General features: G+C 46.9%; 1 protein-coding gene and 1 long non-coding RNA gene across 2 annotated transcripts in view; both read left to right on the top strand.

The window, feature by feature from the left end:
- Positions 1 to 22905, top strand: part of LOC147721184 (TRPM8 channel-associated factor homolog) — a 376336-nt gene that overhangs the window by 14255 nt on the left and 339176 nt on the right. The gene's annotated exons all lie outside the window — the stretch shown is intronic.
- LOC147721185 (uncharacterized) lies at positions 2920 to 5671 on the top strand. Its single transcript, XR_015309862.1, has 3 exons — positions 2920 to 3466; positions 3642 to 3746; positions 5490 to 5671. It is a non-coding gene; the product is annotated as an uncharacterized LOC147721185 (long non-coding RNA).

The following is a 22905-nucleotide window of genomic DNA, read 5'->3' as shown; positions in this document are numbered from 1 at the left end:
TGTTAAAAGGAAGGGCCCCGGAAAGCTCATACTTATGGATCCGAACGTCGGACTTGATGAAGTGGTGCATTCTGATGTTGATGAACAGGATGACAGCAATGACCTAGTCATCACACACGTCATTCCAGCCACACCGGCCATGCAGCAGACAGACATTTATACCCTATCCCGACGTCATGCTGAGCGTGACCCTGGCGATGTGGCACTGGTAGCACCACCAACGCAGTCATGTAGTACAAGTTCCACAAAACCTACAGCTCCCATATTTTCTCCCCAGAGGGGAACTCCATCCAGCTCGACTCCCTCAAGTAGGGTTGCTGCAATAATTGCACAACCCAGTAGAGGTCTGCAAGGCTCATCCACCACTGCTTCATCTGGCATTGGCAGTATCATCACCTCGTGCGGCAAAACCAGAAGTTTCCACTCCCCAGTTTGGAACTATTTTAGTGTCCATGCAAAGCATGATAACCTAGCCGTTTGTTCCATTTGTACGACTACAGTTAGCCGCGGTAAGATTGGTACCAACTATGGTACCGGAGGCCAGCTAGGTCATCTTGAAAGAAGGCACTCTGTAGAATGGTTTGCGCACCTTGCAAACATCAAGGAAAAGGAATCCCAATGGGCAAGTGGCCAAAATAAACCCGTACTAGGTGTTTCATCTGAAGATGCCGGGGAGGTAGAAGAAGCGTCAGACATTTATCCGGGCGCACCCAGTACCCCTGGCAGCACCACACCCTCCGGAACACATAGGAGGCACACTGAGAGTCTGGGAGACACACCAATGCGGAAAATGTCAACACTGAGCAGAAGTGGGTCGAAGAAGGCATCAGCATCATCCATTAAACTTGTCCAGCGCAGCATTACAGACATGTTCTCCTCAGATGCGCCATTTCAACGCAACCACCCAATTGTGCGCCTGTATAACACTAAGCTGGCTAAAATGCTAGCGGTGGACCTTCTCCCTTTTTCGTTTGTCGAAGGTGTGGGTTTTCTTGAACTCGTGGCAACACTGGCCCCTAAATGGAAGGTTCCTAGCCGGTTCTATTTTGCCAGGGTTGCTGTTCCAGCACTACATAAAGAGGTGCTTGAGTTGGTTGGGGCAGCTTTGCAGAAGAGTGCTGTTCACACTATACACCTGACAACAGACATGTGGACCAGTTGCCAAGCCCTTGATTACATGTGCATCACTGCACACTGGGTCTCTTTTTCAGGGGTTGCAAAACGGATAAATGCAGGTGGTGACTTGGTCGACATTTTTAAGGGTGCTCGTAAACATGCAACATTAGCCATGTTTGGCATGGAGAAAACACATACTGCAGACAACATTTTGCATGACTTTAACAAAAAGGTCTTGCAATGGCTGCCCAAAAGAAATTGCAAGGTTGGTTATGTTTCTACTGATAATGGCAGCAATGTAGTTAAGGCCATGGCGGACGGTGACTATTTCAGAGTGCCGTGTTTGGCGCACTGTATGAACCTTGTCGTGCAAAAGTTCTTGAAAAAAGAACCTTCAGTCGACAAAATACTGACCATCTGCAGAAGAATATGCACACATTTCAACCATTCTTTTAAGGCCCGGAAGGAGCTGAGGCGCCAGCAAAATGTACGTAGAATGCCAGTGAAAGCACTTATCCAGGAGGTGGCAACACGTTGGAACTCAACCTTCTACATGCTTGAGCGTCTGCATGAGCTGTTTCCAGTAGTCAATGAGTATTTCTACAACCTGGGTGGTGATCCGACAGAAATGATGCTAGCGGTGGAGCAATGGCAGCTAGTTAAAAGCCTGACAGACATGCTTCGTCCTTTTGAGGTCTTCACGCGTGAAGTCAGCAGGGAGGACTGTTCTTTGAGCAAAGCTATCCCATTGTTGCTGAAGCTCGAGCACCAAGTCAAGGTGGTGTCTTCAGAATTAAAGGATGCGGGAAAGAATGAAGCATATGAGTTGGCGCAGAGATTATTACAACGCCTAGTTAGCAATAAACGGCTTGTAAATATCAAGAAACAACAGCACTACATTTGTGCTACTATTCTGGATCCACGTTACAGAAAGCCATTGTTAGGAAAAGTATTAATTCCTTTTGAAACTTCAGATGTTACAGAGTACAAAGGTTGGCTAGCTCGGTCAGCCATTCGTTTTGAAAGAGAGAGGAAGGAAACTGTAGGAGAAGACAGTACTAGTGAATCAGCAGGCCAACAGGCGTCGGATAAAAGCACTTCTGTACCTGTGGCAGAAGTGAGTGTCTTTTCCTCTGAGCCGTTAACCACATCTGCACCAGGCACAGGCGATATGTCTGAAGAGGATTGGCTAAGTCAGCTAGGGTTTGCTTGTCCCAGAAAGGACACAGAAGTGCAAAGTACAGGAATGCGGGAGAACATTGTTTCAATGGTGCAGGCCTACCTGGATGACTCAACAGCGGTCAATATTACTGAGGACCCATTGGCGTATTGGCATGGGAAAAGAAACATATGGCGAGAGCTCACCAACCTGGCTATCAATTACTTGTCTTGCCCACTCGCAAGCGTGTCTTCAGAACGTGTTTTTAGTTCTGCTGGTGGCATTGTGACTTCCAAAAGGTCCCGCCTCTTGCCCGCAAATGTGGAGCGGCTCACCATGATAAAGATGAACCAGCACTTCATACCACCAGATTACAAAGTACGAGAATGCACGCAGGAAGAAGAGGACACCGACCTACCTGAGGAAAGTTCTCCTCAGTTACCACAAGTACTACCGACTGAATTTGCAGAGTATGAGGACGAGTTCATTTTCCCTGACACCGAGTTCTGAAAATGAGTCAATGATTCATTAACTTTATTTTTAGTTCGACTCCTTATTCACTTTTATTCCTGTGTGTCTGTCTTTCTTTGTTTACCAAGTGCTTGATCCCATTCACAACAAAACTGTAATCATCCAATCAAAGAACAAGCCCATCAGCAGAACTGTCTTGCCGCAGCATTCATCAGGTTCACAAGTTAGTTGCCAAGAACTCAGTCCTGGTCGTCTATCCTCCTCCTCCAGACTCATTCTATCCATTTCCCGTAATGCTGATGCCTGGATTCCGCACAATGAAGAAACTTACGTTGACGAGTCCCCTAAAGAGGTACTGGAAGTAGTGAGTCCTGCTGCAGAACGCTTTAGGACACTGTGAATTCCAGGTGGAGACAACCCTCAACAAACACAAATTACAGGTAAGATAAGCGTTTGGATGGGAGGTAGTATAATGGAGTATTAGGAGGAGAGGCGAGAGAGTGACAGTGGTACTACTAGTAGTAAACTCCTAGGACTCTTGATTTAGGAAACTCTGTGACAGGCATTTAACTTTGGAAAACATTTGGCCAACTACAGGTTGCTTTTGCTTTGCAGAAAATCCACGCCGGGAAACTCCAGTTGGGGCCCTGCTGCAGAACGCTTTAGGACACTGTGAATTCCAGGTGGAGACAACCCTCAACAAACACAAATTAATTACAGGTAAGATAAGCGTTTGGATGGGAGGTAGTATAATGGAGTATTAGGAGGAGAGGCGAGAGAGTGACAGTGGTACTACTAGTAGTAAACTCCTAGGACTCTTGATTTAGGAAACTCTGTGACAGGCATTTAACTTTGGAAAACATTTGGCCAACTACAGGTTGCTTTTGCTTTGCAGAAAATCCACGCCGGGAAACTCCAGTTGGGGCCCTGCTGCAGAACGCTTTAGGACACTGTGAATTCCAGGTGGAGACAACCCTCAACAAACACAAATTAATTACAGGTAAGATAAGCGTTTGGATGGGAGGTAGTATAATGGAGTATTAGGAGGAGAGGCGAGAGAGTGACAGTGGTACTACTAGTAGTAAACTCCTAGGACTCTTGATTTAGGAAACTATGTGACAGGCATTTAACTTTGGAAAACATTTGGCCAACTACAGGTGAATCAACACGATGACAGTGTTCCGTAAAACAAACTTACTGCAAAACCACCACCCACCAGGCTCAAAAGTAGTAAAGAACAGCTATGCTCAGATAAAGTTTGAAAAAGTAAATTTTTATATCCCTAACAAAATAAACTCCCGCAAGACCCTCCCTAACCCCAACAAATAAATAGTCCATCAAAAGTCCCCAAAAACCCCAACTCCCAATTCCCACCCCCCAAAAGTCTGTAAAAAAGGGGCAAGGGACACTCTACGGATGCAGTTTGTTGAATTTGGCCTCCAGGGCATCAAACTTCTCCTGGATGATGGCTTGATCTAACCGGAGGCCCTCCACCAGATTATGATATTCCTTCCATCTCTGGACCTCCGCCTCTAGGTTGGACACTCTGCGGAGTGCAAGGCGCAAGCGAGCCTTTACAGTACTGTGAGGAGGTGCTCGGCGGTGGCGTCTTCCAGCACGGCTCCGGTTGGCTGGAGCACTGCGCTTACCGGCAGAACGTGGGGTCACGGAGGAGGATGCAGAAGATGTTACACTGGAGTGCGTGTCGTCCCCCTCCATTTCCACCAGCCGGCGATATTGCGCAACAGTGGCATCCAGCCTCCGTTGCCGGGCAAGTACAGCCCGCATACTCCTGCTCGGTTTCGATGTTTTGGTATTACCAACTATAAGAAGAAAGAAAAACATAATCTGTAACGAATGCTCTTTAAGAATATGATTAACACAAAATGATTCAGCAGGAAGTTGTGTCACAGTACAACTAGCAACTAGCCAGCGCAGTACAAAACTATTGAGGCCAGTATCATGGGCGTCCGCATGGAGGGGCAAGGGGGGGCGCTTGAATCACCATTTCCCTTCCCACAACTCACTTGTATCCTTGGTTTGGTGCTCTTTCATATGAAAGAGATCTGGCAGAAGTGAGTGACTTTTCCTCTGAGCCGTTAACCACACCAGCAACCGTATCATCTGCCCAAGGCCCAGGCGATATGTCTCTATCTCTCTCTCTGTCTCCCTCTGTCTCCCTCTACCTCGCTGTCTCTCTCTCTGTCTCCCTCCCTCACCCTCCCTCTGGCTCCCTCCCTCTCTCTCTCCTTCTGTCTTCCTCTCTCCCTGCCTCTATCTGTCTGTCGGTCCCAGCCTGCTGTTATTACCATATTGTAATTTGTCACTGGTCCAGCACTGGATACACATCATATGCTATCTAAGAGTCAGATAGTACCATGATCCAGCTTACCTGTACTCCACACCACCGCTGCCTGCTTCCTCACAGTCTGGTTGTCCACTTGCGCCGCATCCTCCCCAGAGTCGCCCTCAGACTCAGAGTCGATGACGATCACGTCCGAGCTGGCCCCGCCACCAGCTGTTCCACCTAAAAAATATATTTAAGACTGTTAGATTACACCACTCACTAGTATTTGGTCTAGGAATGAAGAAGTTTGAAAACAGAAAAAATAATTGACTGTCTACTCTAGTCTAAACTAAAAATGTCCCTCCTTCCAGGGAAGGCTGTTGTCTTGCTGCACTTTTTTGTCACAATTGATGAATGCTTGCTTAATTTTAACACACATCTTTTTTCTCTGAACAGACAGACGCTGGACTTCTACGGACAAGAGCAACCAACTAAACCAGGTGAAAGCTCGGCTCGACCACAAGACATGTGTTCCATTACTCATCAACTCAGCACCAAGCACTTTTCCTTTTCCAGCTAACTTTATTTTAATATATGTGTTTACTTTTACTTTTTTTAATAAAGCTTTTAAACTTGAATAGACTCTGTGGTTTTTGGTCCTCCAAGCTAGAGTGACTGAGAGAAAGGTTTTGTAATTTTTGCAAGGAGGAGTCCGTGCCGCTGACACTACCGAGTTTATACTATAGTATACAGTGTGCCAAACACGCCACTCTGAAATATTATTACTCTGGTCTTTGGTGTCCATAGTAAGGTTTGTGGAGAATTGTCCCAGCAACAGTAGTATTATTGATTTAGCTCCTATCTAAACACTGTTTCGAAAATTTAAATTAGGAACGCTTGGACAACAATAGGTCCTCTATATTTAAATGAAAACTTACTGGGGCCAGCAAAGGAGCACTCGCCGCCCTGGCCTGCATCATCCTCCTCCTTTGGAGCCACTGCATCCGCTGTTTCTGTCCGCTTGCCCCTGGGCGGACCTGACGTACAACATGAAAGAAAGAACAGAAAAAATTGATGATTGCTGCTTGTCGATGTCCTTGTCAACCAAATCAAACATTTAGAAAGAACAAGAACCAACTATTTTAGCCAAAAAGAGGGCTACAAAGGAAGGACTGCACCTGAGCCTCTACTCAGTCATTTAGGACAATGATGCGTCACTGAAACCCTGCGCCTGCATGAAGCAGGCTTACGGCTTGACGCAGCATTGCTGGAGCTGCGCCATCGTTGCAACGCAACTCCATCAATGAGCCGCCTTTACGGCACCGATGCGTAACGCTTCGGCGACGTTTTGGCACCATGGCGTGCCGCATTGAAAATACGGCGCACCATGGGTGGTGCTGGCGTGCCTCACACTTTGCAGGGATGCACAGGTAATTGCTAATCTGACACTTAGGGGCATACTTACGAGTTCTGGGCTGCACACCTCCAGAGGTGCACCAGAACAAAATGCGTAACTCAAAACTAACCTTGCGTCACGGCAGATGCGCCGCAATTACAATGCGGCAAACCCTGGCGCAAGGGTAGGCAGATGCGTGATGCATCTCGTGACGAAAGAGGGGCGCATCTCTAGAGTCGCGTCGCAGGCACGATGCAACTATAGCAATGCTCAGGGATGCCCAATACTCAACATACCGCATCAGTCCTTACGCCTGCTTCAAGCAAGCAGGCATAAAGAATTGACGTAGCAGCGTCGCGGAAGTGCCTGCGTTAAATCTTGTAGATTTCACGCAGGCACTTTTGCGAGGCGCACATCTGCCTGACCGCCATCCCCCCCTCCCCCTGCGTGGCAACGCACCCATTGTGGCGCAGGCCCAGGTCTTAACGTGGCGCATCTCCTTAGAAGCATCACGTTGTACATGACTCGCAGGGATGCGCCACGTTTACGTCGCTGTGCGTCAGGTAAGGCAGCGTAAACGTGGCGCAAGGGGCTTGTAAATCTGCCCCTTTGTGTCTAGCATTACGCAGTTCTGTAAAGTACACTCATACATTACTCAGCCCAATTAAATGAACACAAAATAGAAAACAAATAAGCAGTGGCACCGCCACAGAGAAAGAGAGCAGTGCACCTGAAATGCACAGAAGATTTTGAAATATTAATTTAGCTCTCCTATCAATGTAATCAGCAGCATTATTGCTCTTTGTAAAAAAGTTAAAGCAAACATTTGCAATATTAACACACAGAGCAGGAGAAAAAACAGAGTAGTGAGTGATGAAAAAATTGCTACTACTACTCACCAAGCCCGGGGACCTCCACTCCCAGCAGATCGAGCAGGTCGCGCTCCCTGTCCAGGATATCCGTCCAGCGGTGGGTCACCTGATTATAGGTGCGCTGGACCCCCGTGATCTTAAAAAGGGCCCGGCACACCTGCCCCCACCGCTTCCGACGCTCCTGGCTGCTGGTATAACCGGCAGCAATCCTGCCGCCTGCTGCGATGGTCCTCGGGAGACGGCGCTGCACAAAATAAACGAGTGTGCCCACCTCCTCAGGGCTGAAGATCTCCCTGGGCACCACCATTTCCGCCCTCAAGCGGCCACACGGGAGCCGGGCACGGGCTGCGGTGCCCGGCTTGGGCAGCTTGACAGCTGTCTTCACCATGTTCTGGGCAGGTAAGGAGATAAAATGAAAAAGAATAGGAGTAGAGAAGAAGGAAATAAAAGTTTAAAAAGTACTTGAAAAGTAAACAAAAGTAGCCTAAAACACAAAAATATAGACCTAAAAAACAAGAGGGATAGAAAAAAAGTTTAATAGATCAAAAACAAAATAAAATAAGCAAAGGATGGCAGAGATATACAGAGGATAGAAACACCATGCCCAGACACATAGGAATGAATGAAAAACAAGATGGCGGCCGATCACGTGAGCGTAAGTAAGTTCGCACGCGATTTCTCTCGCGAACTCGTGCGAACTTGTATTCGCAAGGCGCTCATCGCGCGAGACTACACATAGCGGGCGGAAACGGAAATACGTCACGCAAACAAAATGGCGGCGGCCGTAAACCTTGGGGTAACTCGCACGAGTTCGCGGCTTACACGATCGATTTCGCACGACGCCGCGCCTCGCGAATAGTGCGAAATTACCGAAAAACGAGTTTTGCAAAAGGAAAAGCTATGAGCAAGTGCAAAAGTTCAACCAATAATGTACACTGGTGAACCAGAGGGTGCTGTGATGACACAGAGGGTGACATGGGTGAGCCCGAGGGTGGCATGGGTGAACAAAGAGAGTGCCAGTGGTGACAGAGGGTGGCAGTGATGAAGAAAGGCTTGCAAACAGGCTGGGCACGTAGAAACAACAAGTTCGCAAAACTGGCGACCTGACAAGTAAGTTCGCAATTTGCGAAATTGCACAAAACCCTCGCGAACTTGCAGAAACCCGTGCGAACACCCCCCAAAAAAAATCCGCAAAATCCGCGAGGATTCGCGGATTTTGCGGATTTTCGAAATCCGCAAATCCGCAAATCCGCAAATTCGCGGATTGCGAATCCGCAAAATCCGCCCATGCCTAGAAAGTGTGTGAAAGTCTTACTGAAATTTTTCTGACTATCTATGAAGAGGAATGTACTGTACTAGCCTCCAGCGATGTTGCACATGTGAAGGAACTCAATGGTGTAAAAAAAGAAAATAAATTAAAATTGGAAAAACCACATTGCATTGTGTGTCTGGATGAGTTACAAGTAAAAATGTTGGTGGACTCTGGAAGTATGTATACCTTAGTGTCAAAGGACACATTATTTAAAGATTTATATGATGATTGGTCTGAACCTGACATAAGGGCTGTAGGATATGGTGGAAAAAGAATTGAAATTTCTGGTATGAGATGGATGAATATTTCATTTGAGGGACAAGTAGTGCATGGTCGATGTATTTAACCAATTTTGGTTCTAACCTTTTGAGTTTTGGCATCACCTGCAAGACTTGGGCATCTTTTTAAATACCAATGCAAAACATCCAGTTATGTTATCAACGTTTAAATCGCAATGTGTGAATCCAGTGGATACGTTTGATGAGTGGGTGGTGAAGAGATTTCCTCGTGTGTTCAAGGATGATCCGGGACTGCTGAAAGAATTTTCTCACAAGATAACTCTTAAGAATAGGGCAGTTCAAGTAGTATATAAGGCGAGGAATGTCCCTCTCATGATGAAAGAATCTTTGCACGAAGAATGAAATAAGTTGTTGAGTCAAGGAATAATTGAGCCCATTGAGGCATCTTTTTAAATCCCAATGCAAAAAATCCAGTTATGTTATCAACGTTTAAATCGCAATGTGTGAATCCAGTGGATACATTGGATGAGTGGGTGGTGAAGAGATTTCCTCGTGTGTTCAAGGATGATCTGGGACTGCTGAAAGAATTTTCCCACAAGATAACTCTTAAGAATAGGGCAGTTCAAGTAGTATATAAGGTGAGGAATGTCCCTCTTCTGATGAAAGAATCTTTGCAAGAAGAAGTTGTTGAGTCAAGGAATAATTGAGCCCATTGAGTCATCGGAATGGTTTGTCCCAATCGTTGTGGCTCCCAAGGAGGGTGGTAAAATCAGATAATGTACTGACTTAAGGGACCACAATAGAACTATTTGGGTTTATAGACAACCGCTTTCCAATTTTTCCGAAATGATGTCAGCTATGTCTGGGGGGAAAGTATTCACCTTTGTCTATATGTCGGCGGCATATCACCAGGTCAAATTGCATAAAGATTCCAAGCATCTAACATCCTTTGTTACCCCATTAGGTACATTCCGCTATTTACGGATGCCATTTGGGCTGTCATCCGCATCAGGGGTGTTTCAAAGAGTGATAAAGCAAATTCTTGAAGTTTTGGAAAATGTGTGCTATTTCCAAGATTATGATTCAGAAAAGGGGGTGGTGATGAACAGAGTGTCTGAATTAAGCAGACCACTCTTACCCAGTCCAAAGATCAGGGCTTGATCCATCACCGTTATTTAGCTCACTGCTCCATCCCAGCTAAGAACCTGGCTATATGCAAATTAGTCTGTCCCTGGCCCAGTGCATCATGGGAACAGGGCAGACCAAACTACCAAGCCAATTCTTCACCAGAAAGGAGACAAGCTTCCGGGGACCGGTTTCTGGCATTTCAGCCATCGTCGGCCCGGCTTGCTTGAATCCTGATGGTGCAGTGAGCAAGGGACTCATGTCTGAGTATACCCTGCCACACCTATAGTGGCCAAAAACGATTCAGAAAAGGGGGTGGTGATGAACAGAGTGTCTGAATTAAGCAGACCACTCCTACCCAGTCCAAAGATCAGGGCTTGATCCATCACCGTTATTTAGCTCACTGCACCATCCCAGCTCAGAACCTGGCTATATGCAAATTAGTCTGTCCCTGGCCCAGTGCATCATGGGAACAGGGCAGACCAAACTACCAAGCCAATTCTTCACCAGAAAGGAGACAAGCTTCCGGGGACCGGTTTCTGGCATTTCAGCCGTCGTCGGCCCAGCTTGCTTGAATCCTGATGGTGCAGTGAGCAAGGGACTCATGTCTGAGTATACCCTGCCACACCTATAGTGGCCAAAAACGATTCAGAAAAGGGGGTGGTGATGAACAGAGTGTCTGAATTAAGCAGACCACTCTTACCCAGTCCAAAGATCAGGGCTTGATCCATCACCATTATTTAGCTCACTGCACCATCCCAGCTCAGAACCTGGCTATATGCAAATTAGTCTGTCCCTGGCCCAGTGCATCATGGGAACAGGGCAGACCAAACTACCAAGCCAATTCTTCACCAGAAAGGAGACAAGCTTCCGGGGACCGGTTTCTGGCATTTCAGCCGTCGTCGGCCCGGCTTGCTTGAATCCTGATGGTGCAGTGAGCAAGGGACTCATGTCTGAGTATACCCTGCCACACCTATAGTGGCCAAAAACAATTCAGAAAAGGGGGTGGTGATGAACAGAGTGTCTGAATTAAGTAGACCACTCTTACCCAGTCCAAAGATCAGGGCTTGATCCATCACCGTTATTTAGCTCACTGCACCATCCCAGCTCAGAACCTGGCTATATGCAAATTAGTCTGTCCCTGGCCCAGTGCATCATGGGAACAGGGCAGACCAAACTACCAAGCCAATTCTTCACCAGAAAGGAGACAAGCTTCCGGGGACCGGTTTCTGGCTTTTCAGCCGTCGTCGGCCCGGCTTGCTTGAATCCTGATGGTGCAGTGAGCAAGGGACTCATGTCTGAGTATACCCTGCCACACCTATAGTGGCCAAAAATGATTCAGAAAAGGGGGTGGTGATGAACAGAGTGTCTGAATTAAGCAGACCACTCTTACCCAGTCCAAAGATCAGGGCTTTATCCATCACCGTTCCAAGATTATGTCATGATAGCTGGCAAAGATGAATAGCAGCATGATGACTTCCTTTAAAAAGTGATGGGACATTTAGATGAATTTGGCTTGACTGTCAAGTGAGAGAAATGTCAATTCAGGAAAAAAAGTATTACATATCTTGAACATGAGATATCAAGTGAGGGGATACAACTTAAACAGAGTATTGTCCAATTGATAAGGGATGCACAGTGCCCTGAGAGTAAGGATCAACTCAAATCCTTCCTTGGGCTAGCGAAATACTGTTCGAAATTTGTTAAGAATTTTACTGAAATAGTAGAGCCACTAAGAGTATTTGTTAGAAGGTGGTTCTGACCATAGGAACCACCCGGATTTTTCACTTTTTGAGCACCTAATTGTTGAGCTTTTACTGTGGGAGAGCCTCATAAGTTTGAACTTACCCACAGTGAACTCATGATGAAAGAGACTGCATGTGGATTTTACTGGTGTCCCCCTGGCTTGACTAGGCCGCTGCGCTGCAGCTGGAGTTAGGGGCACCTGGCTGATTACATGTAGACACATGTGTACATGTGTGTGCACACATGTAGGGGCTGCACAGGGGAGATTCCTGGTGTGCGTAGTCAAGGAGCAGGTGCAGGTAGACTGGTGTGGCAGGACCTATGCAGACTTAGGTGGTGACATGGAATAGGCTTTAGACACTTGGAAGAAACATGCCAGGGAAAGTCGGTGTGTTTTACTGTTTTTCACTTCATTATTCTCCTATGGGGATGTGGCGCCCATTGGCTAGTTTCACTTTCCTATGGCCTACGAATTCCAGACACACACTAAAGTCCACTGTAACTTGTGTGAGAAGAAGTATTCTGCAGAGTCCAAAGCCATATCTGTACTGCTTTTGGGTCATCCAGAACTGTCATATTGCTCTGACTCAGCTCATAACCAGGGCCTGGCTGGGCTGACCCTGGCAGGCTGGATTAATGACCTTTCTTCCAAGGGCGAAGCTCTCCTTTCCAAGAAGAGAAGATGGTTGGAGCTACATGCTAATCCATCAGCAGCTGTCACCTGGTGCCAGGCACCAAGCTGCACAAGGGAGAAGGCAGCACGAGGGAAAGGGGCTTTCAAAGTCCATGTGGCAGGAGACCCCTGGATGACGCCATCTTGAACCAACCCAGAGGCCTGGGCAGGAAGGAGGGAGCAGGGGCAGTGAAGTGATGTGTCGCTGTTTGATAGGACAAACAGAGACTTCTTACCAGCCCCCTCCCCATTCTTGAAAGTGGGTTTGCACCGGAAGAGAAGCTCTCTTTGGGATGAGGTCCGCGGAGGACGACTGGTGCTGGAGCCTGGCATCATGGGCAGCTGTAAGGAAGAACATCCAGACTGACCCAGGACCCTGACTTGCGCCACAAGAAGAGACCAGGACCAGTGAAGATAAGCCTGGGCCTCAGCACAAGGAGAAGAGAGGCCCAAGAGAAGAGCCAGGTGAGAGGCTGGTGCAGGGAGCCAGTGAAGGCAGCTCCCTGCTGAAGCCACCCTCTGTGAGACTCAGAGGGCAAAGGAGAGTGCTCCCAGTGGCTGGGGAACGTCACCAGGAGCAAGAGGAGGCAAAAATGGTGCAGATTGGTACGCTGGGGGCTGAGATATGTCCCCAGAAGGTGGTCGACCTTTGACCTCTAAGAAGACCGACGACGAAGCATGTGGGGCTCCGCCGCCAGTCTTGAATGTGGCCCCGGGGTGGGTCAGGTCCTGGGGGCTGCCCCCAGAAGAAGTGAAGTTTGGGTGCGCCCGAGTGGTGCAGTAGCCCACCCTGGCCCCTGCTGAAAATGAAACGTCGCACTAACCATGAAGATTGAGGGAAGGGGCCCAGGATCCCAACTCCGAGGAGGACTCTGGGTCCGGGGATCCCAACTCGGGGCCCCATCAAAGTTGAAGAGCGCTGTCATTCTCCCTGTGAAACTTGCTCAGTGGGACCCGGGACCCCATCTCCGGGCCCTGAAGAGGGAGAAGACAAGTCGGGGAGCACCACCGCGCTCCCTGGGAAAATGGCCAGGCGGGGTGCCAGGAGCCCACCCTGCCCCCAAGACTCCAGAGGGCCTTTGTGCCCCCCTCGATGATGTCCTGTGCCCAGGACCCCTTCTCCGGGCCCCGTGGAGAAGGAGGAGGCCGTGGGTGTGCAGCTGCACTCCCCCGAGGACCGTCCAGGCCAGTGGGAGTCTTTGGGCAGACCAGAACTGCGGTGCAGGGTCCTGCGGCAGCACGCGAGGGTGCTGGCCAGATGGGGAGCCGGTGGGGGCAGCGGGGGTGGGCTCCCCAGGCTCTCCTCCAACATGAAGACCATGCTGGGACCCCGAAAGGAAGTGGGGGTGGGAGGGACCTGGGTGAGACCAGACCATCGACAAACAAAAAGAGCAGCCTGGGTTGGGCTCCCCGAGCCGAAGCACTCACTTGGGGGTCCGGATGGGACCGGACCCTCCCATGGAGATTGAACGCGGCCGGAGGCACACAATATTATAGCAGCGGGGGAGCCCCTGCTATAACATTCATGAAAATGGCAGAAAAGCCACATAATGCCTTGCAGGCCCGGACCGGCCTGCAAGGGAAAGCAGCATTTGCTCGGTTTGTGGTGGCCCCTGGAATACGGGGTCACCACCAAGTGAGTGCATGGTGCAAGGGGAGCTGCAGGAAAACCGCAGTCTCCCCCAGCATGAAAATGGAATGTTCATCCCTAAGTCTCAGGGAAACTTATAAAGAACAACCCCTCAAGGGCTCAGGCAAGCATTATCAGCATCCCCATGGCTGGAAATTTTGTTCTGCAGCTGGGGGTGCCTAAAGGACTGCACCATGACATGGAAGTCTGAGTTTAGGATGTCTGAAAGGGCATCCCATGGAGGTGAAGAGGTGTAAGTGCACCAGAAAGGCATTTACTAATCTTATTCTTTAGAGGGACTGAAAGTCACATGTGTAATGTGAAGTACCTGTGTAAGGTGATGTTATAAGCAAAGTGAGCTTAGGTTGCCGGACATTCCTGCTAGGGTGTCTGGCTAGATATGCTTAATCCTGTGATTCATCTGTGATGCCTTTAGGGGCTGTAATTGCAATGCATTACAATGATCAACAAATGTGATGAGTACTGTCATTCTAAAGTGATGCTGAAACATGTATTCTTGCTGCTGCGCTTAGGTGAAGAACAACCCAGACTGTTAGCCTCTAAAGATGTAGAGGTGTATTCGATATGGTCAGAATTACATGTTTAGTCAGGGTTATGTGTCACCAAGTGGAAACATCCTTAACAAGGAAGTTTGAAAAACGACTGACCTGAACAACGAATCCTAAACAACTATCAATCTGTTAACCACTGCATCCTTAACTATGACTTTCACGAACAGCGACTTTCCTAAACCACCAAAAAAACGATCTTGTGACTGGCCAAAGGATGGCACTATTTTAACAACAATGAAAAGCCTGGGTCCCAAGACTGCCAAGGACCTCATTTCCTATAAGTTAAAGATTTACTAAAGCAATCACATAACTTTTAAAATCAATCAGGGGCAATTTTTAAGTCAGGCACTTTTTGGGAAGGATTACTGCCTTTTCATTTTAAGCTTCTGGGTACTTTATTGAAAAAACAAACTTGCACGAAGGGTTATTATTTACATCAAAATCAAAGGACAACATGATAAATGAAATGCATTTAAGCCTAGTTTTTTTCACGAAACATAAATAAAATGATGGATCGGGCTGTGAATGAGGAATTGTTTTATATGACAGTGAAGCTTTTTTTAAATCTTTGTTTAAGTATAATGGTTTAGAACTTACAGGCACATTGTGAAAGTGAAAGTTCGACTGGCCTGGACATGCACTCCCCACCATCCTCATCAGAGATCTTATAAACCCTAGGTCCAGCATGAGTACCAAATTCTAGTCATGTTATTACAGTGTATTCTAGGACTCGTAGTCCTGTTTCTAACACTCTAAACTGAGAGTGAGGAAACTCAGCATCCAAAGTTAACCCCTTCGATGCTTGTGACTGAACCATTCCGTCATAAGTCACGGTTGAACTGTGCTGATGACGGAATGGTTCCGTCACGACCACACCCAGTTATGGAATGTCCAGCACCGGAGGGAAATCGGGGCAGCACGCAAGGTGTTAAACCCTGGGCTGGGTGAAATGCTCATACTAAAATCTGGGCCTGGGTTCGATTCCCGGTCAGGAAAGGGGACTTTTTTTCAACTGGATACTCCTATTTTTGTTTTGATCATATGTAAACACATTTTTTGAACTTTTACAATGTAAGTCTTTTATTGCATACATTTCTTCTTTACTTGACTTGTCACCTGGTAATAACAACGTCACCTTTCAGGGACAGAGACAAAGCACTGAGAGAAAAGTGAATGCTGGTTCTCGAATCTTCTTCTTCACAACGGATGCATTACTGGAAGCATTGGGAAATCCAGGAGGCCTGTTTCTATTAATTTATGGGCTTTCCTTAGAGAAATACCACACTGATGGGCACTTCATTGTAAATCAGGTAACCATTGAGATGTGTACCCATGGCAAGACAGAAACAATCCTCCCTGAACACACATATCAGCAGCCTTCAGAGCACGCGCCCAAAAACACAGTACCAGGGTGAGGCTCCCTATGCTTCTATCACAGTCTTTGTTTATTAACTAAAGTAGGTAGTAAAAAAACACATCAACCTAACACTCGCATGCTAGTCTTTACTACACTTTGGAATACATCAACAGACACAGAAAACACACTCATTTCAGGCACACCCTGAACAAAGCAATTTACTGAACCTTAAATATACTCAAATCTCTGGAGACTTTCCATCTGTGAAAAACATGCAGATTTTAAAGAACATAGTGGTGGAAATGGGTAATGAGCCAATTGAATATTTTTTGTGGTTTAGGTACTCGTTGTTAAAAAATGTCATGGTTTGGCATTGCTCGTGGTTTAGCCTTCGTGGTTAAGAAATGTGTTGTTTAGGCAGTAGTTGTTTAATCATATATCTGTCACCAAGGCAGATGTACCCATTTTCAAGGCTTGTTGAGATAATGGGGTGGGTCGCCACTGGGATGGTGCCAGTGCGCAGGGCCCTCACTGCAGGTTATGTTCAACTAACTGCATTAGGGGCAAGTTCATGTGCATACATGGAAGTGGTCTTGCTAGACCCCAACCCTCTGCGGGAGGAGTGGAAATGTTATACAATGTCACAAAGTAATTCCAACAGCTTATGTATATTTGTAAATTGGAGCATAGTATTGAGTACTGTGTGTGTTTAATAAATGTACTCTTACTTTTATAAAGCAAAGTACAGACTGGACAATCAACTATTGAGTGTTATTCCTGCGTACCTGTAAATGGTGATTACTAGCCCACACCACCTCCCTTGAGTAAGCCTTAGACTGCTCTGGAAGTCAGGCACTACACTAGGGTGTTTGATTCCCAGTGAAGGACAAATGTAACATGTTATTTGTGCGGGCCTCACAGATACTGCCTCGTTTTCCAACAGTATTGATGAAAAAGAATATGGTATTTGAATGGAGTGATGTAAGTGAGAGGGCATTTCAACAGATTAAGGAAGGTATCGCGCAAGCTCCTTCTCTTGGTCACTTTCAAGTGACTGATAAAACTTACTTGACTACTGATGCTAGTAATGTTGGACTAGGAGCGATATTGACTCAAGTGGTGAATGATCAAGAGAAGATTATAGGATTTGCTTCCAGGAGGCTGCAAGGTGCTAAACGGTCCTTCTATGTGATTGAAAGAGAGGTTCTGGCAGGTTGCTGGGTCATCAATCACTTCAAGTATTTTCTGTGGGGTCTGCCTTTTAGAGTTAGGACTCACCATAAGCCACTGGTGCATTTGTTTAAGGGTGGCAGAGGACTGGAAGGTGGAGTTACACCTGGGATTTCAAGATAGATATAATCCGTCCTAGAATTAAATTTTGAAATGGAATACTTGAAAGGGTTGAAGAATGTGGTGGAAGATTGACTTTCTTGTTTACCTACTAAGAGAGTAGTAGTTGAAGTGGTTGTGATAGAAATCGAAGTAAACGATGGATGTAGAATTCATGAATGCATGGCGTTAAAAAAGAGTAATGTGACATAGCCATGGAGGGCCATTTGGTGTTAAAAAAAGTGAAAGAAAACATAGGCAAGGTTGGCATTGTGATGTAGGTCATGATGATCAGATGGAAGAATACTGGGGAGTCAGGGAAGAATTGAGCATCTTGGGCAATAAGGTGATGAGGAGGAGTCATGTTATTCCCCCTGTGACACTTCGGGATCGGATTGTTCAATTGGCGCATGAGGGGCACCCTGGGAGGAATATTACCAAGAGAAGGATAAGACAAGCTTATTGGTGGCCAAAGTTGGATAGCATGGTGGAGGATGCTGTGAAACATTGTTGTGCATGTGCTAATAGTGATAAAGTTAAAACTTTGAGGCAACCTCCATTGAAATGTATCCAGATACCTGCAAGACCTTGCGAGAGATTAGCTATGGACTTCCTTGGTCCCATAAATAAATTGGGTACTGAGAATAGGTTTATTATGGTGCTTGCTGATTACCATACCAAGTGATTTGTGTTCAAACCCATGAGTATCATCAATTCTAAGAGTGTGATGGATTTTCTGGAAGAGGTTTTCTTGGAGTAAGATGTGTCAAAATCTATTGTGTCCGATTATGGTGTACAGTTTGTTTCATATGTGATGAAGGAATTTGTGGAGAAGTGGGGATTTGTCCATGAAAGAGTGGCCTTATTTAGACCACAGGCAAATGGAATAGTTGAAAGGATTAATTAATTAATCACGGACAGCATACAATTGTCATTGGCTAATGGATTATCCTAAAAGGAAGAATTGAAGAAATTGTTGTGGGCCACACAGGACTACCCCTCATGCTGTAACTGGAGTCTCTCCCTTTTTTATTTGAAGGGTAGGGAACCTAGGATGAAGGGGAATCCTGTTTGGCTGGTTGCCAAAGATAGTGTGTGGGTAGATCATGAAGCTATAAAAGCGGGTCTTACAATGAAGCAGAAGCGTGCAGATGAGTATTATAATGTAAAACAATGTGTGAAGGAACCAAGCATTGAGGTGTGCGATTGGGTAGTCACAAGAAAGAGTGGAGTGGTGATAAAGGGAGACAGGAAATTCTCTACTCTATTGAAGGTTGTTGAGGTTAAGCGTAATGTGGTTGTGTTGAAGAATGAAACCATGTGGAGTGTCAAAAGTGTTTGCAAAGTTGCTGAATGTTCAGGGTAAAGTTTCATGTTATTTAACATTCTGTATAAAAGTCGACTATGTTGTTTTAATTGTATCCATTTCATGTTATTTATGAAATTCTTGTTGAATTGTTTTGCATCAAATTCTTTTCCTTTTCTTTTTCTATAAGGAAAAAGATGTGTAGTGTTAATACATAATGTTGCAGTGTAAACCTGGACTAGAATGTCCAGGTCGGGCTTAGAGTTTCATGACCCATAGGGTTGTATGGAAGACGTCAGTACTGTTGAGACAGCATGGTGTACACAGCTGTTACTGCTGGAGACATCTACTTGAAATAAACGCTTCTGGAGAAGCATTTGGAGTAGTGTAGTTCCTACATTTATCTTTGACCTCTAAAATCCCCATCAGGTTTATTTGAACTGGTATAGGGTGCCCACTTTAATTAGTGGACAGCATATACAGGCCAACTTCTCACACAAGCTGTTATGGTAAGCCATCCGTTCCCCCTGGAACGGAAACAAGCACCATGGAACCGGTTTCAGGGCATCACCCTTCTTCAGCCAGGCTAGCTTGAATCCAGTGGTGTAGTGAGCACGCAACCCACGTCTGGGCATACCCTTCCCACTTAGGGCGAAATATGCAAAAGAAACAATTGATGGATGGAATGCTGGACAATGCAAACATTCCCCCCCAGTCACAAGGATCTGGTTTTAATCCATCAACCTTTTGCTCGCCACACCATCCCAGTTTGGACCCATCCATATGCAAATCAGTCTTGATGCTGTTCCTTGTGGGAACAGTCTAGCCCTAACTGCCAAGCCAGGCCCTCCCTGGAATGGAAACAAGCATCCTGGGACCGTTTTCAGAGCATCACCATTCTTCAGCCAGGCTAGCTTCAATCCAGTGGTAGTGAGCACGGTACCCACGTCTGGGCATACCCTTCATACTTAGGGCAAAATATGCAAAAGAAACAATTGATGGACAGAATGCTGGACAATGCAAACATTCATCCCCAGTCACAAGGATCTGGGTTTAACCCATCATTCTTTTGCTCACCACACCACCCCAATTTGAACCCAGCCATATGCAAATCAGTCTTGACACTGTTCCTTGTGGAAGCAATACAGCCCGAACTGCAAAGCAAGGCCCTCCCTGGAACGGAAACAAGCATCCTGGGACTGGTTTCAGGGCATCACCCTTCTTCATCCAGGCTAGCTTGAATCCAGTGGTGAAGTGAGCACAGGACCCACGTCTGGGCATACTCTTCCCACTTAAGGCGAAATATGCAAAAGAAACAATTGATGGACGGAATGCTGGAAAATGCAAACATTCACCCCCAGTCACAAGGATCTGGGTTTAATCAGTCATTCTTTTGCTCACCACACCACCCCAGTTTGAACCCAGCCATATGCAAATCAGTCTTGACGCTGTTCCTTATGAGAACAGTCCAGCCCAAACTGCCAAGCCAGGCCCTCCCATGGAACGGAAACAAACATCCTGGGACAGTTTTTTTTAATTTGTCACCCCGAGTGGGACGGGTATGTCCAGACGTGTGTCCCGTGCTCTCCATGCCACTGGAGTCACACTGTCCTGGCTGATATGGGGTGAAACCCCAAAACCGGTCCTAGGATGCTTGTTTCCAGTCCAGGGAGGACCTGGCTTGGCAGTTCGGGCTGGACTGTTCCCATGAGGCACAGGGTCAAGACTGATTTGCATATGGCAGGGTTCAAACTAGAATGGCAAGGTGAGCAAATAAACAATTCTTTAGGCCCAGATATCGGTACTGGGGTGAATGTATGACATTGTTCTGCATTCTGTCCATCACTTGTTGTTTTTTGCATTTGTCACCCCGAGTGAGACAGGTATGCTCAGACGTGAGTCCTGTGCTTTCCATGCCACTGGAATCAAGCTATCCAGGCTGATGAGGGCTGAAAGCCTGAAACCGGTCGTTGGATGCTTGTTTCCAGTCCAGGGAGGACGTGGCTTGGCAGTTCGGGCTGGACTGTTCCCATGGGGCACAGGGTCAAGACTGATTTGCATATGGCTGGGTTCAAACTGGAATGGCATGGTGAGCAAAAAAATGATGGATTTAGGTCCAGATCTCTGTACTGGGGTGAATGTATGACATTGTTCTCCATTCTATCCATCACCTGTTGTTTTTGCATTTGTCACCCCGAGTGAGACGGTTATGCTCAGACGTGAGTCCCGTGCTCTCCATGCCTCTGGAATCAAGCTATCCAGGCTGATGAGGGCTGAAAGCCCGAAACCGGTCCTTGGATGCTTGTTTCCAGTCCAGGGAGGACCTGGCTTGGCAGTTCGGGCTGGACTGTTCCCATGGGGCACAGGGTCAAGACTGTTTGCATATGGCTGGGTTCAAACTGGAATGGCATGGTGAGCAAAAAAACAATGGATTTAGGCCCAGATCTCTGTACTGGGGTGAATGTATGACATTGTTCTGCATTCTGTCCATCACCTGTTGTTTTTTGCATTTGTCACCCCGAGTGATACCGGTATGCTCAGACGTGAGTCCCGTGCTCTCCATGCCACAGGAATCAGCTATCCAGGCTGATGAGGGCTGAAAGCCCGAAACCGGTCCTTGGATGCTTGTTTCCGGTCCAGGGAGGACCTGGCTTGGCAGTTCGGGCTGGACTGTTCCCATGGTGCACAGGGTCAAGACTGATTTGCATATGGCTGGGTTCAAACTGGAATGGCATGGTAAGCAAAAAAACGATGGATTTAGGCCCAGATCTCTGTACTGGGGTGAATGTATGACATTGTTCTGCATTCTGTCCATCACCTGTTGTTTTTTGCATTTGTCACCCCGAGTGAGAAGGGTATGCTCAGACGTGAGTCCCGTGCTCTCCATGCCACTGGAATCAAGCTATCCAGGCTGATGAGGGCTGAAAGCCCGAAACCGGTCCTTGGATGCTTGTTTCCAGTCCAGGGAGGACCTGGCTTGGCAGTTCGGGCTGGACTGTTCCCATGGGGCACAGGGCCTAGACTGATTTGCATATGGCTGGGTTCAAACTGGAATGGCATGGTGAGCAAAAAAACGATGGATTTAGGCCCAGATCTCTGTACTGGGGTGAATGTATGACATTGTTCTGCATTCTGTCCATCACCTGTTGTTTTTTGCATTTGTCACCCCGAGTGAGACGGGTATGCTCAGACGTGAGTCCCGTGCTCTCCATGCCACTGGAATCAAGCTATCCACGCTGATGAGGGCTGAAAGCCCGAAACCGGTCCTTGGATGCTTGTTTCCAGTCCAGGGAGGACCTGGCTTGGCAGTTCGGGCTGGACTGTTCCCATGGGGCACAGGGTCAAGACTGATTTGCATATGGCTGGGTTCAAACTGGAATGGCATGGTGAGCAAAACAACAATGGATTTAGGCCCAGATCTCTGTACTGGGGTGAATGTATGACATTGTTCTGCATTCTGTCCATCACCTGTTGTTTTTTGCATTTGTCACCCCGAGTGAGACGGGTATGCTCAGACTTGAGTCCCGTGCTCTCCATGCCACTGGAATCAATCTATCCAGGCTGATGAGGGCTGAAAGCCGGAAACCGGTCATTGGATGCTTGTTTCCAGTCCAGGGAGGACCTGGCTTGGCAGTTCGGGCTGGACTGTTCCCATGGGGCACAGGGTCAAGACTGGTTTGCATATGGCTGGGTTCAAACTGGAATGGCATGGTGAGAAAAAAACGATGGATTTAGGCCCCGAGTGAGACGGGTATGCTCAGACGTGAGTCCCGTGCTCTCCATGCCACTGGAATCAAGCTATCCCTGCTGATGAGGGCTGAAAGCCCGAAACCGGTCCTTGGATGCTTGTTTCCAGTCCAGGGAGGACCTGGCTTGGCAGTTTGGGCTGGACTGTTCCCATGGGGCTCAGGGTCAAGACTGATTTGCATATGGCTGGGTTCAAACTGGAATGGCATGGTGAGCAAAAAAATAATGGATTTAGGCCCAGATCTCTGTACTGGGGTGAATGTATGACATTGTTCTGCATTCTGTCCATCACCTTTTTTTTTTTTAAATATATTTTATTATTTCCATGCTTTGCACATTGCACATTGTACACTTATACATTTCATATTAATCACATGTAAAAAAAAAACAAAGAAAATAACATTCTATTATATATATATATACAGTACATCTTTTAACTCTTCATTACCATGAACATCTTAGTCTTACTGCGAACCCATATTCTCTTTCCATCTAGATATAGGTTCCCAGATCCTCAATCCTCTCATTTTACCTCTTAGCCCTTTCCGAGCATATATAGATTTTTCCA

Source organism: Lissotriton vulgaris, chromosome 4_1 (genome assembly GCF_964263255.1).
Source record: "Lissotriton vulgaris chromosome 4_1, aLisVul1.2, whole genome shotgun sequence".
NCBI classification, from domain to species: Eukaryota; Metazoa; Chordata; class Amphibia; order Caudata; family Salamandridae; genus Lissotriton; species Lissotriton vulgaris.
This window is presented reverse-complemented; position numbering and strand designations above follow the sequence as displayed.